Source organism: Pangasianodon hypophthalmus, chromosome 29 (assembly GCF_027358585.1).
Source record: "Pangasianodon hypophthalmus isolate fPanHyp1 chromosome 29, fPanHyp1.pri, whole genome shotgun sequence".
Lineage (NCBI taxonomy): Eukaryota > Metazoa > Chordata > Actinopteri > Siluriformes > Pangasiidae > Pangasianodon > Pangasianodon hypophthalmus.
Genome location: NC_069738.1, coordinates 9,937,847 through 9,947,003, shown reverse-complemented (window position 1 = coordinate 9,947,003; position 9,157 = coordinate 9,937,847). Strand labels below are relative to the sequence as shown.

The 9,157-nt window shown below is 38.6% G+C and overlaps 2 non-coding genes across 2 annotated transcripts; both read right to left on the bottom strand.

Moving 5' to 3' along the window:
* Nucleotides 1–2,127: 2,127 nt before the first annotated feature.
* LOC113543911 (U6 spliceosomal RNA) lies at nucleotides 2,128–2,230 on the bottom strand. The gene has a single exon (XR_003404452.3). It is a non-coding gene; the product is annotated as a U6 spliceosomal RNA (small nuclear RNA).
* A 1,741-nt stretch (nucleotides 2,231–3,971) lies between these two features.
* LOC113543916 (U6 spliceosomal RNA) lies at nucleotides 3,972–4,075 on the bottom strand. The gene has a single exon (XR_003404457.1). It is a non-coding gene; the product is annotated as a U6 spliceosomal RNA (small nuclear RNA).
* Between the last annotated feature and the right edge of the window lie 5,082 nt (nucleotides 4,076–9,157).

The following is a 9,157-nucleotide window of genomic DNA, read 5'->3' as shown; positions in this document are numbered from 1 at the left end:
AAGATATTTTTGGAAAATTTTGTACACCCAGACATGTGTTAGTTTGAATTTTACATCAAACATTTGAATGTTTATCATGATTTTACCTTTGCGTACAAGAAGACAATGAATGAATTTCCCTGTTTCTAGCTTTTCCCCAATCAGTTCAAGTAAAAGAGCAAATGGTGGATCAGGAGGTCTCAGGAGTGCATTTGTTTAATTCTTGCTAATTTCCTGACCAATGATTTGTTGTTAAGATCATAAAAGATTTCTTAATTTTTGCCAGTTTCATCTTGGCCCTTTTTTTTGCCCAGGAGTGTATACAGGCACACAAGGAGACACTGAAGATAGACAGAGAGCGAGTCAGAAGGAAATGGACAGAGAGGCACATATGGATGTACACAGCCCTGTACATATGACCCCCTGCAGAGTGTCAAATACACACGTTTTTGTCATGCATATAGAGTAAGCTAAGAGCAGATGGCAGGGACAAACACAGTTTATTTAATCTGCCATTGTTTGCAAGGAAGTAATTGTGTTTAAACCTAGAGAGCAACAGAATATTAAAGCCGGGCAAACAAATTACTCTCACCTCATTAATCTGCAGTTGACTTTATTTGTTCTATACCATTCTACGGATGAACCTGGTGTGGAAAGAAATATGGAAAAATTGCTGCATGCATGTGTTTGCTTTCAAGTTATGGGAGTGATTAGCTTGGGAGATTATTTTCGCATCATAGGATAGTGAGTATCACTTTCTGGAAAGCCTTATTTTTATTTTGTAGCATTTTTGCCACATTTTAATAAATGTCTACTAGTTTTATGGGGGTTTTTTCCTTTTAATTTCTACCATTTACTTTCAGTTTTTCTTTTTTTTTCCTTTTTTTATCCTGTCTTCCAGGTTTTCTTTTTAAATTTTATCATTTATTTTTATGCCTCATTTTATCTCCGACATCAGCACTCACACTGACAAACTAAACAAGTACATTCATGCACTTGCAACCTGCTACCACACATTCAGATCTGTAAGAAATTGCACAAGTCTTGTGAAACTGCATAAAGGTCAAATCAGTAGGAAATATTTGTCAGCAAAATGTATAGAGAGCATTGCAGCTAAGCGAACGCACAGACATCTTAACAATGCCACTTTTAGCGGATTAACTTTTGATTAGATTCTGAGTAGATGTCTGCTGCTGAAGACAACATTTATGGAAATCGCCCGTGATAATTATTCCTTTTTCTCCTTCTCGTGGGTGTCTGATTACCACCAGTGTTTAGGGAAGTTAATGTTGGCGGCCCCAGCGGGATGCTGGAAGTGATGAGCAAGTGGCTGCCCCGAGGCTAACTCGCAACTAGCGGCAGCTTATTTCACACATCTGAGAGTGTGCTCAGCCAATAAGATCTAACCCAATCACACAGAGACAATAAAGACCCATACTGGCTTGTATTCACTCTCTGTCACACACACACACACACACACACACACACAAACAGTCTTCTCAACCAAGGAGTTGCGTAATTACTGAACAGAGAGTGCTTTTCATGTGGAATGTTAGGAGAATAAACACATATGTGTATTTGCTAGCCTTTTGAGAAGTTGGCTCAGTGTGTAAATCCTGTGTATCTTAATGTTTGTGCCTGGATATTAAGAGTTTCTGATATACTGTATATGTACAGTATTTTGTACTGTCCTAAAATGAAAATTGATGTCCTGAGGAACCCGTTGCTAAGCAGTAAACAGTATACCTGATCCTATTTGCGGTATTATATTAACATTTTTAATACACCATTAGCACATTTTCCTGGTTCATTTGAATCATCCTCAGTTCCTTTTAGCCTAGTTACTTGCAGTCTTCAACTTGCCACAATGCCATAATGAAGAAAGCTGCAACATAGACCCTGAATCGATAAATAACCATAATTGCCTAGAGTTGCAGCATATTACACTGATAAAAATTTGAAAATTGGAAACTGTGCTCTGCTTACAGAAGAGCAGCAATAGAATGAAATGTGAACTGAGCATTTATTGATGTAGCAAAGCAGTGGGACACTGAAAATAAAAGTCACCACACTTAGAACACATAGTAGTTCGGCTGCAGCTAAAGACTAAGGAACATAATCGCAGGCGTGCAAGGGGACAACACTTAGCAATGACAGTAATGCTTCACGATTTTGCATGTCATCCTTGCACAGGGGCCATGCTAATCTTCTCGGTGTCATTCCAATTTTAATATATGTGCTGCCGTAGCAAGCAGTGCAGTGGTAGTGTGGTTGTTGTAGAAAGCCAGCAACCTGGGTTTGATCCTCAGCTCAGGTGAGAGTGTGGATTCAATGACAGTAACCTGGGGCTACTATGAGAGGAAGTTGCCAATGTAAAAAAAGAAGAAAACAAACTAATCACAATTAATTATTTGAATGCATATGTGAGTCCCACAGTATAGACCTGCTTCAACTCCAGTGTCCCTGGGATAGATTACATATCCACTATGGCCCTGATCAGGATAAACTGGCTACTGAAGGTGAATGAATGAATAATTAGGCTAACTATGCAAAATGTTATTAATTGTGCTTAATTACTTTTATTGTTTGACATCCCTAATACAATCCAATATACACTATATGGCACAATATAAAGTATGTGGACACCTGACCATAACATTCATAATGTGGGCCTTCCCCAAACTGGAAAACATAAATCCTTAAAACTGGAAACACAAAACTGTATAGGATGTCTTGTATAATGTTGCATTAAGATTTTCCTTTGCTGGAACTAAAGGCCCAAACCTGTTTTACCATGACAATGCCCCTGTACACAGAGCGAGCTCCATGAAGACATGATTTGCCAAGGCTGATGTGGAAGAACTTGTGGAAGAGTGTCCTGCACAGAGCCCTGACCTCAACCCCACTGAACACCTCTGGGATGAACTGGAACACCGACTGCACCCCAGATCTCCTCACTTGACATCAGCACCTGACCTCACTAATGCTCTTGTGGCTGAATGATCACAAATCCCAACATCCATGCTTTAAAGTCCAGTGGAAAGCCTTCCCAGAAGAGTGAAGGTTATTATAACAGCAAAGGGAGAGCAATTACATGTTATTGCCCATGGTTTTGGAATGGGTGCTGATGGACTGCTGATGGACTGGAAGTAATTTCTGTGAACATTGTCCCTTCAATGTTTAGTCCTCGACTCAACTACATACCACAAAAGCCCTTTCTTAAAACATCTTACCCAAGCTGCTAACCCGAGGTCAACATACAGATAAAACTATCTCCGAGGCCCTGGCGAACACATTCCAATTCACAATAGCTGTATTGTAAGGAGGTTTTCATTAACACATGGATCTTGAACATGCTCCAGTAAGTCTGAAAATTACATACCATACCATGCTGTTAATATAAAAGCAAGAAGAGCTATAATGAAAACCGTAACTCTTCTTCAGCATATATGGACGTAATGGTCAGGTGTCCACATACTTTTAGGCATACAGTGTACATAATTTATTTATAGACATGTATGTTTGCAGAATGTGCTAGTTCTATGAATGATCTATGTTTTCAAATGCATCACGATGACACAGTACTGCTTCAACCTTGTGGTAAAAATGATTATCATTCATACAGTGTGCATACCTTCGAGGTGAGCGAAGCACAAAGCACTGATCATCTGTAGGTGCCCTAACAGAGAGAAACACCAGGCAGAGCTGGTAAAGTTTCTCCTTCTCTATTAACACTTGGATGTTAATTAACAATGTGTTTAATTGCTAGCTAACAAGATTCCTACCAAGCTGGGATGGTGTTGTTGTCATTCTTCTTCTTCTTTCAGCTGCTCCCGTTAGGGATCACCACAGCGGATCATTGGTCCACATATTTGATTCGGCACAGTCTTTAACACCGGATTTTTACGCCCTTCCTGACACAGCTCTCCCCAACTTTTATCCGGGCTTGGGACCAGCACTGGGAGTGCAATGTCGTGTCCAACCCCAGTGGTTGAGTTTGGTTCCACTTCACGATTTTGCATGCCATCCTTGTGAAGGGGCCATGCTAATCTTCTCTGTGTTGCTCCAATTTTAGTCTATGTGCTGCCGTAGCCATAGTTGGTTCCCTGGCCGAGAATCGAACCCGGGTCACGGCAGTGAGCGGCCTAACCACTAGTCCTCCAGGGACCCCCTACCAAGCTGGGATAATGTGAAGAAAAGAAGACAAATAAAGTCTTCTTCTTCTAGTTAGTGACTTGCAATTGCAAAGAACCTGATAATCTGATAATCTCAGAATTTGATAATTAAAGGTTTAAAACATTTAATATGGACTTATCTACTGAACTTGAATGTTAACTAAAGAGGTGCCATCTGTTTTGCCTCACTAGTTCACATTTTTTGAGCACACATCCAGCTCCTCATTCAACTACTCAGAATAAACTGTTTTAAAGTTGTCACGCTGTCAATTCAGATCAATATCAGTGTCATGTTGCCATTACAGATATCTGGCCACACTCTGAACACTCTTTCACCTTCGACTGTTTATAACTGCACTGTGCTTGACTGATTATTGACGAGGCTCGAATGTGTGCTTCTTGCTCTCCTCTTAATCAGGAAAACATTGATCTAGAAAAAGGTTACTGTTAAATTTGCATTTCTGTTTCGATAAGCGTTTTTTTTACTCCTGCAGAAGCGCGTCAATTTCTCTTTTCGCCTATAATTAGAATTTCAGCTAGATCATGGTTTGGATGCCTGTATGATTTCTGAAAATGTAGCTCTGCCTTTGCTCAGCGGTCAGTGTGCTAAATATAGTCAGAGAGATTGCTTATTTAGCAGTCTTGTTATGTCCAGGAATTACGCAGAATAGATTATGTCTAATGAATTTTAATGAAGACAGAACACCATGATTTAATACAGAAATGCATAACAACAAATACATGCCTTTAAAATGAAAAAAAAAAAAGTAAATGTAAAAGTAGTAACAAAAATAATTACAATGTTAGTATTTATTTCATGTGAAATTACAATTCCAGTCAAAAATGCAAATTAAGAGAAGATAAATACTTTGGAAGTAATATTATCAGTTCAAGGAGTCCATCTAAGAGGTGAGTTAGAGCTGAAAAAGCTAAAAAGCTTACTGTCTTATACATTTGTTTCTTTTGTTCCTGTATGTGTTTAACTATTACAGAGTCACTAAAAGAGACAAAGAAAAAAAAAGGAGATGAGATTACACTGACTGAGATTACACCTATGAGAGCCTGGACTGCTCAACCTGCTGTACTTTCCCACCTAGCCATTGGCACTCTGCTGCTTCAGTGAGGTGCACAGTATGGATGATCAATCACAATTTAAAAGGATACCTATTACTCACGAGCATGTGATGGAGGGCTGGAGCAACTATCAGGGCTTAGACAATGATCGGCCTGCCTCTGTGTGCTTGACAAGAAGAGTGTGAACGTGGCAGGCAGACCGAGGCCACCTCATGCCTCGTATCAGGACCCTGTGGAGGTGGTGTGTGTGTGTGTGTGTGTGTGTGTGTGTGTGTGTGTGTGTGTGATTGTCAGATAGAAGAAAATGTCTGTCATAGCCCTCAATAATGCCATACTATGCATAAGGAAAGAATTGAGAAGCAGGAAAAAAATGGAAGAAGGGAAAAATGAGGCACATAACACGATGTAATGCACCTATTAATTGCAGAGCAGCGTGCAGTAATGATTTCACTCCTGCTGGGGGGAAAGTGAGGGCATTGGCCACTCTAATTGCCACGTAACTCAAACCTTTTGCTCCACTGCCATTTTTAGGAGGTTAAGTGTTACTTTATGGCCTTCTGGGCAAACCCTCCACCTGCAATTTGATCCTTTGACTTTCCACCCCCAGTAATGCACTCTTCTACCTATGCGATTATTTATGCTCACTGAACCAGTTCAGCTCAACACAATAAGAGCTGCTGTAGGAATGGCTGCTATTACTTACCTCTTACTGTAGTACACTGAAAATGAGTCCTCTACAATAACCTGCCTTTTAATTTATTCACTTCAAATGAGAACAATTCTGTTTGCAGATGATATTTGAATGCATTTAATGCAAGTGATATTTCTCTAAAAATATTCTAATTAATGCCTGTGTACCTGAGTGTACCACAACGATTTGTATTTCATCAGTTGAACACTTTTTTTTTTTGTCAAACTACATACACTTATCATCCATTTTATTATCAACACCTATACACCTGATCATTCATGCATCAGCCAATCATGTGGCAGCAGCACAATGCGTAAAATCATCCAGATACAGGTCAAGAGCTTCAGTTAATGTTCACATTAAATATCAGAATCAGGAGAAAAAAATATGATCTCACAGTGACTCTGACTGTGGCATGGCTGTTGGTGCCAGATGGGCTGGTTTGAGTATTTCAGAAACTGCTGATCTCCTGGGATTTTCACACAAAACGAAAAACAAAAAACATCCAGTAAGCACCAGTTCTGCATATGGAAACTCCTTGTTGATGAGAGAGGTCAGAGGGGAATGGCAAGACTGGTTTGGACTTACAGGAATGCTATAGTAACTCAAATAACCACTCTTTACAACCATGGTGAGCAGAAAAGCATGTCAGAATGAGATGGATGGACTACCACAGGAGAAAAGCACATCAGGTTCTACTGCTGTCAGCCAAGAACAGGAATCTGAGGGTACAGTGGGCTCAGGCTCACTGAAACTGGACAGGTGAAGATTGGAAAAACATGGCATTATCTCCAATTTTAGTTCCCAGGAGATCAATCCAGCCCCTCTGGCAACAAGAACCATGCCACGGTCAAATCTTTCCCCATTCTGAGGTTTGATGTGAACACCAATTGAAGCTCTTGACCTATATCTGCATGATTTAATGCATTGTACTGGTGCAACATGATTGGTTGATTGGATAATTGCATGGAATAGGAGGTGTACAAGTGTTCTTAATAAACAGGATGTTGAGTGTAGATAGTCTATAAAAGGATGAGTGGAACATAGCAGAGACCATTTATAGCCTTCCCACATGGGGTCACAGTAACTCTCACAAGGTCATGACTTTGCTATTGGTACTTGACAATGAAACAAGAACATTGAAAAGCTCTGCTAGTTCAGAAAGAAACCACCCTGGCCAAATAAACCAAATAAAATACTGCGTTAGTATTTGATCAGTGAAATGAAATAATAACTTTGCTGGTAGTGTGCACACATTTAAATCTGACTTAACATTTGAATATTAAATATTTAAATCTTGAGAATTTTTCACATATTTTACAGAAGAAAGCCTTTTAAATATATTAGTATTTCTTTACTTTGCTTGAAAAATGCATACTTCAGCATGTTAATGTTATGGAAACGTCAGGCAACATGCTATGGTGGTTTAACGGTTCTCTATCATTGGTTAACTGAGCTGAAAATATCCTGTGCTAAGATTATCAATATTCTCCCCTATGATTATGCCTAACAAAATTAAAGCAGCACCATTTGCATAAGGCAGATTGATGAGAGGGGGAAGAAGAATTTGCACTCTTAAACTAGGTTCACTTCAGATGTTCTGAGATTTGTAGATGAGATATCATACTCCATTTGAATGGCAATCCTTCATCATATTTCCATCATATTTTCATCTCATATATTACATTTTATGGTAACAGCTTTACAGCGCCATGAGCTTTTTTCCTCATCCAGTTCTCCTATTTCAATAAGAGTTTAATCTAAAATGGTTAATTCAGCACGAATATTGCAAATGACTGCAGTGCTCTTTGTTCAAGATGCTATATTGCATTACCACTTTGTATAATGGCTGCTATAATAACATACAGTATACTTATAATAATCAGTACTAGATATACACTATGAATGTCAACTTTAATTATGACCATTTATATAAAATTGCATTTGTATTCATACATACAGTACTGTGAAAAAGTCTTAGGCACATGCAAAGAAATGCTGTAGAGCAAAAATGCCTTCAAAAATAATGAAATTAAATGTTTGTACATTTAAAAAAATACTATAAAGAGCAGTAAACAGTAATAAATGACACAAAGTCAATATTTGGTGTGACGATCCTTTGCTTTTTTTTAAAAAAAAAAAATTAGTAGTCTTAGGTACAATTTGTGCAGTTTTATAAGGAAATCAGCTGGTAAGTTTTATGGAGCATCTTGCAGAACCAGCTGCAGTTCTTCTCGAAACTTTGACTGTCGCATTGCTTCTTATTTTTGCAGCAAAATCCAGCAGCCTTCATTATATTTTTTGTCTGAAAAGTGGTCTCTTACATAATATGCTGATTTCTTTAATGACATACAAAATTAATGTTTGGGAATCCAAAAAGTCATAAAATAAAAATAAAATAAAAATCTATAACAAAGTTGGTGTCTAAGACCTTTGCACAGTACTGTATACAGTATAGAGTCATCCTTTGTTAAAATGTGAAATTGTACCATAATTATGTACTGGAAAACACAATATAATGAAAGTGTGCAGTGTTTTGGCTTTCATATAGTTCAAACTCTAGCATTAAAAAGTAAAACTAACCATAACCAAGTATCCATCACAATGTGACTCACTCACTTTATCCCGGTCAGGGTCATGGTATTCCGTAACCTATCCCAGGAGCAAGACTGGATGGGATGACAGTCCATCGCAAAGCACCATTAAAACACATACTCGCATACTCATTCACACCTACAAAAAAATTTATCTTGGCCAGTCCACCTACTGGCGCCTACTTCTCCGGTTTCCTCCGACCTCAGAGGAAACCCATGTGTTCACAGGGACAACTTTATGAATTTATCTTACTTATAGAGCATATTCCATCATGCATACATCTAGAGAGAGGAACCTGTAACCTTCATGATGATGAATGTGTGCAATTCCTTTCTACACCACAAACAAACTATACAGGATCTTTCAGAATTCACTACAAATACTACTTGACACTGTGTTTAAAAGGTTGCAATCTCTGCAATAGATGTTTAAAAAAATTATTTCTAAATAGCACTCTATACTGCTGATGGAGTCAACAATGCACCAAGCCCTGCATTAATGGCTACGTCTTGAAAGCATACTTGACCTCAAAGTTCTCTTCAATGACCTTCTTGCTTTCAGGGAGAAGTATACATGTGCTTACTCAAGGGCAGTGCTATGCTGAGATAAACTGGCTCTGTGAGGCGACAGGTGTTACTTGCGC